The sequence below is a fragment of the Folsomia candida genome, unplaced genomic scaffold (genome assembly GCF_002217175.1).
Source record: "Folsomia candida strain VU population unplaced genomic scaffold, ASM221717v1 Fcan01_Sc022, whole genome shotgun sequence".
NCBI classification, from domain to species: Eukaryota; Metazoa; Arthropoda; class Collembola; order Entomobryomorpha; family Isotomidae; genus Folsomia; species Folsomia candida.
Window position 1 is genome coordinate 1,181,918 of NW_019091214.1, and position 8,458 is coordinate 1,190,375.

The window sequence follows — 8,458 nt, forward strand, 5'->3', positions numbered from 1 at the left end:
GCAACCTTTAATCTTTTTCTCTCCTCCCAAAAAAAATTACGAAACGACTTCAAAATCCAACTAATAATTGTGATGTTTTTAAATTTTAAAATTTAAATCGAGTTGAAAATTAAGTAAATTTGTAAAATATTGAGGCAATTCGTGAGAATCTGTAAAACCCGTTAACTTACAAACCTTTACAAAATGTTACTCATATTTCTGAGGAAAATTAGTTCACAATTTTGCAAACATACTCAGAACAAGGACATTTTTTACTTTGTAAAGTTTGTACATTATTTCACAGACCTTTTACAAAGTTATCAGTGCCTCCGTGCATTGGCTCATACCAAACAGTGCACAATTTAGACAAGGTTTTCGTTTCGTTTTTTTTACAAAATTTACGCCTTTAACAAAGTTACCACTTCATTCCTGAATTGCGTCATATTAAAAACTGAGAGAAATTTCCTATCAAAAACATGCCTTTTTCCTCCACAAAAAATATTCTCCCCAAGAAAATCCCCACCCTTTACGTACACCCTCTTCTTCCTGTCTTCTCTCCCCATTAATTTTATGACGGGTGTGTATCTCTGGTAATAAAGACGTGTCAAGCGCAGACCTTCCAGGGTCCCAATCACGACGTCGACGACGACTTTGTGGTGAAAGGGACGACGGAATAATGGGATCCGATAAATGGAGTGGAATGAAGTGACGAGTTTATATTTATTTCGGCGGCCTCAGGGTCAAGAAGATGGGTTTCGTTTCGTCACATGTCAACGGCATGGCGAGACCACTACTACCAACCCAACCCACGCATGTCATGTCATATTTACTTTCCGGGTCACACAATCACTCGGCTCCAGAGTGAGTGACAGGGTCGTAATTGGTTTAAGTGGTGGTGCATTGATGGAGGACCAGGCATGAAGAATGGCACCAATTTTGGGGTAAACGGTATCATTTACGAGATATGTTACTATATTATTAGGTGGGCAAAATATTGAGGCAATTCATTCACGCAGCCCTTGGTAACTTTGTAAAATTCGTGAATTTCGTAACATCCGTAAACTTTATAACTACAAAAATTAGATCGTGGTGGGAAAAGACAAAGCATAATGATAGCAATTTTGGTGTAAACGGTATAATTTACGAGATATGTATGTAAATTATTAGTTGTGAAAAATATTGAGCAAGTTCACGTGGACATTGGTAACTTTGTAAAATCCGTAAACTTACAAACTTTTACAATTGTATACTTACACATATTATCGTGGTGAGGACCAAGAATGAAGAATGATAGCAATTTTGGTGTAGTTTACAAGATGTGTATATGAATTATTAGCTGGGGAAAATATTGAGACAATTCACGCAGTCCTTGGTAAGTCCTTGGTTCAGTTCGCTTAAAAAATGCTGCTAAATTTGAAACTTGATCTAAATTTTTGAATTTTGAAAAAAATCACAATTATTTTGAAAATGTGGTTGGATTTTGAAGTCGTTTATTAAATTTTTGTAAACCAGCAACTATTTAAAAATTGTTTAGATTTATTAAACATGCGTGTTCCTCGGACTATGAATTTGAAATTGTTAGGATTTTGAATATGTTAATGAATCCATCGTATTTTTACAATTGTCAAAACCTCGCAATACGGAAACTTTCATAATATTTTGCAAATTTATTGAATTTATAGTTAAAATTAAATTTTAGAATTTCGAAAAAATTTTCACAACTATTTTAAAAATTAAGTTACATTTTCAAGTCCTATTGTGCACTTTTAAGATAAAACTAAAGTAAAAGTTGTGCAGACAATTGGAAACTGACAACTTAAAAAATAGTCAACAATTTGTAAGGTTTCACGCCATTATGTGAAATTTGACAAATTTATATTCGCAAATTTTTTTTAATTGTAAATAAGGTTTATCCTCATTCAAAATGTTGCAAAAATTTCAAATAAATTTGAATTTTTTTTAGTACTAACTGTTCTAAATGGAATTTTTGTAAATATTTTGCTCTCCCAGAAATCAACTAGTGTAAAATTTTACTCATGTTGCTTTCGACCCATGCAAATTTTTGGGGTAATTTTCAATCTATAACTTTCTCTGAGGGACCAATGCAGAATGTGACAATAAAGTTCTTTAAAAAATCCGGTTTGCGCAAATTGTCCCAATAATTCGGAAAATACTCAAATTTTGCAAAATTTACACAAATATTCACATGAAAGCAAAATTTCTCTCAAAAAATTTATAACGAAAATGCATTAGCCCAAGTTTTCATGTTACTCTGTAAAGTTTCTAAATGACATATTCAAATTTCACAAAATTTACACAAATATTCGTAAATATGAAGGCAAAATTTCTATCAAATTTCTATACCAAATTTATAAAGACGATGAATGAATCCCCCCAATTTCTCACGTTACTCTTTACCTTACAAGCTTTTTGTAAAATTTCATAATTTCACAAAATTTTCCCACTTTACAGAAATCTGCGTGACCCAAAATTTCTTATGTATACGAGCCCATCATCTCACGTCAGTCACTCATCATGTCACTTGGCTGCCAAAGTCTAGTCCAGTCTGTAAATTACCGTTTTTGTCCGTCGTCGGCACCCTTGAGGCGACGTGGAGAGAAAGGAGCCTTAAGTACCTCTTGACAAGGGAAACAATACACCAGAGAAGCGTCAAACCTGTCACAACAAGGTTTTCGCGTGGCCGTATTAATATTTATGGCCGTGTCGGCACCCGATGAATTTATGAGACCTCAAAAACCGTCGTAAAACTAGGCTCCAGTCCACTCCAAAATTTATCCGGCTTCATATTTCGTAATGGATGGGACATTACCACGTGACTGTCGTTGTAAGGGTGATATGGGCACATTTTTTTTACCGGAGTTACCAGGGAAAGGAAATCAAAATATTGCCGTACATTTTTTTACCGGAGTTACCAAGAAGTAAACGCATTTCGGACTCAGGACACCACATGGCCGTCGTTGGCATGGTGACATAGGCGCTTTTTTTACCGGAGTTGTCAATAAATCAAAATACTACCGCACATTTGATTCATCTCATTTACCTCTATTCCACTTTTTACCGGTTTACCACCAGTAATAATTGTGTACACATATACCTGGTAATATTTTTTTTTCAATTTTCTGCTTTACCAACAAATTGTAAGTAGCTCCGATTAAATTACACCGTTTTACCAGGTTAATAATGTATTACCGAACGGATCCAATCCCTCGTTATGTAGTACCAATTTTTACCGGTTTACCGGTAATAATCGTGTACACATAGACATTATGATAGTTTTTTTCATTGGATGATTTGCTATCAAATTGTAAGTTAGTAGCCCCAATTACACCGTTTTACCATGTTGGTAATATACATATTACCGACCAGATTATGGCCATCCGTCTCGTTCGAAATGTCACATCTGTGTCGTCAAGGAGACGGATGAACAGTTATTTAGTCGTTAAATGGCTGTCTGCCCCCGCTTTATCTCCACCACTGTAAACATGTCATCATAGGTGCAGACAGGTTAAGGCAGGGATGGTCTGGATGCATCATATCGTAAGACAACAATGGAATATGTACTTAATGGCTGGGTTTTCAACCTGGGTGGCATTTTGACATGCACAAAAACCTGCTGAAAATCCCACTATTAGAGTTTTATGTGTATAATGTACCTACGCCTTGAAAATTACTTCAATCTGTGGACTAACTTTCCCATACCTCACATATCAACTTACCCAGTTTTACGAATTTCCACCATTTCGCACAACTTCTTATTGGAAAATGATCCGATTTACATTTTTGGCCTCAATTTTACCACATTATGCTCAACGTTTCTGGAGTTTTACGAAATTTTAGAGATTACAAAATTACACACAAAATCGACGGAAAAAACTGTCTTAGCGTATTTAGTAATACACCTTCAAATCAACCATTTCAACTTAAATTACCAGATTTCTTATTGAAATTTCACCCAGGTCGCAACACTTTCAGCAACAAAAAATTCTATTGCTGTTCACAAATTTATACCCTAAATTGGGTTACAAATATTAACGTAAATTTACCAAAGTTTTTTTTTAGTTGTTTTCACCCTTGTACTTTGTGGGGTAACCAAACTTGACATCTAGCTAGATAAAATAGTTACGCTTGACTCATGTTTTTTTTTGTTTGGAGTTAATATTGTCCAATTTATTCGCAATTTGTAAATCCCTCGTAAAACCTACTTTTTCCAAAATTGACAAAATTTATGCACTATTCGTTTTAAACTCTCCATCCACCCAAAAGCTCTTTTGGGTTCATGGAGAGTTTAAACAAATAGTACAAGAATAAAGTTATGTTCCCAAATTTACTCTCGAAATTAGGTTACGTTACAAACATTGAAGTTGATTGAAGTGAAATGAAGAAAATTTAGCTCGAATTAGAGATTACGGACAAATCTGAATTAAATTACTACAACTCGACGCTTAATTGTTTCCTAAATTTGGCGTCAATACTATGCAATTTTACAGTTTAAAATTTCCTCTTGAAATCAATTTCAGATTACAACAACTTATGCAAAGTTTAGGAAAACTTTTCATGAAAAAATACTCCTATGCCAACTTCCAAACCGAATTATTCCTTTTTTTGGTAACATTACTGTAAAACCCTTTGATTTTCTAGGGAAAGTTTTCCAAATTTTTGAAAAATATTCTCCCCATATGATTTTTCGTTACAGATTTTACTTTTGCAAGTTGATTTTCTTTCGAAAATTTTCCAAATTGTTTGTAATTTTACAAAGTTACGAATTAGCTCATCGCATCATTCCTGCAATTTTTCAAAATTTAAAAGAAAATATTCTTCGCATGCAATGTTCGTTGCAGATTTTACTTTCTCTCATTTTTAAGCTGATTTTCCTTAGAAAATTTTCCAATTTCTTCGTAATTTCACAAATTTACGAATTAGCTCGTCCCAAATACACTCATCATTTCTCCAATTTTTAGCTAAATAACTTCATCCTTCAAGTGGAGATGATGTTCCATTTCACCGAGAAGAGTGAACTGCAAGTGAGTGATGTCGATTTGTGAAACGTGTTAAATTTCTGACACTTGACAGCCCTTCACTTTAGACTTACTTCTTTATTTACGTGACGACGAGGCTCCTGCAATACACGGACGGACGGACGGAGAGGGTCGTAAATGGCGTGTGTTTAGTGCACTGCAGCCATAAAGTACAAATGCGCTTTGTCGATTGCACCCAAAGTGCCGACGCCGCCAGCCAGTCCGTCTTTCACACCGAGAGATATATATTCCAAATTTATTTATACATAGCTGTCCGACTTTGGAAGGATGGGGGAGGGGAAAATTTTTATGGAAAGTTTTCGGAAGCATAAAATTATTTGATGTGAAAAATTTCGGGAATTTTGGGCGAAAATCGAAAATTTTGATTTTGCAAGGGTAGAATTTTGCTTAAAAAATGGAGGTTGGCAGTGGAAGTTAAAATTTTGCCAAAAAAAATAATGCCAAGATGAAATAAAAAATTTTGTCGATCAGTTTTGGCTGAAAATTGAAAACAAACAAGCCATTTTACCATAAAATTAAAGGTTAGGAATTTTACCCTATAAATTTGGATAGTAAATCGAAAACCCAGAATTTCGTCCGATAAATTTATGCGGGAAGTCCGGTACACATAATTTTGCTACATAAATTTGGGCGGGAAGTCGGAAACCAGAATTTTCTACATAAGTTTAGGCTGGATATTGGAAACACGCCATTTTATCATAAAAATGCACCCGGAAACCTGACAATTTACCCGATAAATTTAGCCTGCAGGTCGGGAGCGCTTAATTTTTCAAAAAAAAACATGAAACCCTAGAAATCTATAATTTTGAATTGGAAGTCCGACATCCGACCCGTTCGAAAACTGCGCAGCTATGCCCCCATATTTATTCCTATCAATCCAGACATCAGACATTGACAGCTTCTTCAATCAAAGGCCGAGATCTCTCGAAGGCGCAAATCACCACTAAATTTTTCCCTTAGAGAGGTAACATCTTATCTAAAAAACATCACATAATTTCTCCTCCGGAAGTGAAACAAATTAAATCTATCAAAATTCACTCAATATTTCCAAAATATGAATTTTTCCATAAATCCGCACTGATCACGGAGAAAAATAATTAAATCGTAAACACAGATCACTTTATACTGTAAATTAATTTAGCAAAATTACGCACTTTACAATAAAATATCGACTCAATACTAAAATATGAATAATGCTGACGTCCAAAGGAATATTTTTTAATATGAATGAGTGAAATTGATAAATTAAGATGAGAAAAGTATACTTATTTTCATCAAAAGTACAAAAAATTCTGTTGAATTTGTTACCAAAAATCATTTTTACCAAAAAGTGTACCTCTTGTTTTATCCAAAAACATATTGAATTTCTTCAAAAATTATGGTTCCCAAATCAAGAAATCGTTTCAGATTTGTCTCCAAACACCTACTTTCTTCAAAATTTCACCAAAAAGCAAATAATGCGTAATACGTATATAATTTTTGCCCAGAAAATTATACTTCCTCCAAAATTATCGCCAAAAAACACCAAAAAAATGTCTTCTTTTATCCAAAAAATTGACTCAATTTTTTCATAATTACACCCCAATTATCAAAATAGGTATGGGAAATCTTTACCAAAAAATTACACCAATTTCAAAGCAAGAATACATATATCTTTAAATTTTAACCCAAAAATTACCCCAATTTGCTCCAAAATTATCTCCAAAATCCAAAAATGTAATCCCTATTCTTCCCAAAATTTTCCCCCTCCCCTCCCCCTAAAAAATAAAAAAATAAAAAATTTTCAAATCCACACCCGTTCATCCATGTCGGCATTCAAATTCGATTCAATTCAACATTTCCTTACCGAATTTGACAGCTTTGCATCGCATTTATCCAGCTTGACATTGACGTCCGAGACGAGCACATGTTTCGTCTCACTTTTTTTTCTCCTCTCCTCTAAGTGAGTGCGACATGTTTTTATTATGTCATAAACAAATTGGTCCATCGGATGGATGTGAAACAAGCTTTTTTTCACAAAGAACGGATTTCGGCTTCTTTTGATCCACTAAAAAAAGGAATAACAAATACGGACGGACGTATGTACAAGAACCACTAAAAGCTTTCGGTAGGACCGAACTTGAAGTATGTGGCCACTTTTTCGTAGAATTTTGACCCTCTCTCGACCCCCAAGGATGGGACACTTTGACCTCCACTACAAGTTGGTCGTATTATTTATGTACGCAGGAGGATCAATAAATAGCTAAATCCTAGAAATTTAATGTGGTTAGATGTTAAATTAAACAACAAATAAGGCATTTTGGATAAAATTCAACACAAAATTGTATGTACAAATCTTGTAAACTAAAGTAAAATACGAATCGAACAATCACGGAAATTTGTGAAAAAAAACAAATTGTGAAATTCCCAGATTTGTTTTTCAAAATGATCAAAACCGAATTTTAAAAATGTGACCACTTTTTCACAGAATTTTGACCCTCAAACCCTGTGTGGACCCCCAAGGGTGGGACACTTTGATGTCCACTAAGCTAAAAATTGATCACATTCTTTAAACAAGGTCAATAAATATTTAAATCCGGGGTTCCCAGAAATTTAGGGTGGCCAGAAGTAAAATTAAACATCAGATATGAAATTTAGGGTGAAACTCATGTCACAAAATTGTATGTGTAAAGAACTTTGGCAAATTGAAGTAAAATATGCGTAGTAAAGATATGGAAATTTAGGAAACTTCTAGGTTTGAATTTTTGAAAATTATCAAAAAATGTAATTCTGTCCACGAAAATTATCTAGCTCTTTCTCTAATTAACTGGAGTGATGAAAATAGTATTATCTAAATAATAACTGCAAAGTTTAGAAAAGTTGTGAAATTTCCAGATTTGCATTTTTGAAAATTATCAAAATCGTATTTTTCCCATGACACTAATCAATTTTAAGTCTCGAACGCGGCTATTTTTTATCTGTTCAATTATTTAATTCATTCCATTTGCCAGAATTTTTATCGAGGTGCCCACATTTAGCAGAATTGGAAAAAACTTTGTGTGATGCGAATGCGAAATGTCACATGTGGCCAATTTCAGCAAATTTTGTCACAAAATTTTCACATAGATGCAACCAGCACGACAATTTAGCAGCTTTAAACTGAATGCAAATATTTATCCATATGTGCCAAAATTTCGCAGGATTTTAAAAATATTTTTATTTTTTTGCAAATTTATAATTCAAAATATCACATGTAAAGCAATTTTCATAAAATTTTGACATTAAATGTAACCACCACGAAAAAAGGGCAGCTTTAGACTTAAAACTGTCCATCATTTCGTCATACAAAATGTACGTTTAAATATTTGCAAATTTTTGTAATACGAACTGTCACATTTTACCAATTTCATAAAAATTTTTTCCTAAAATTTTCACATTAAATG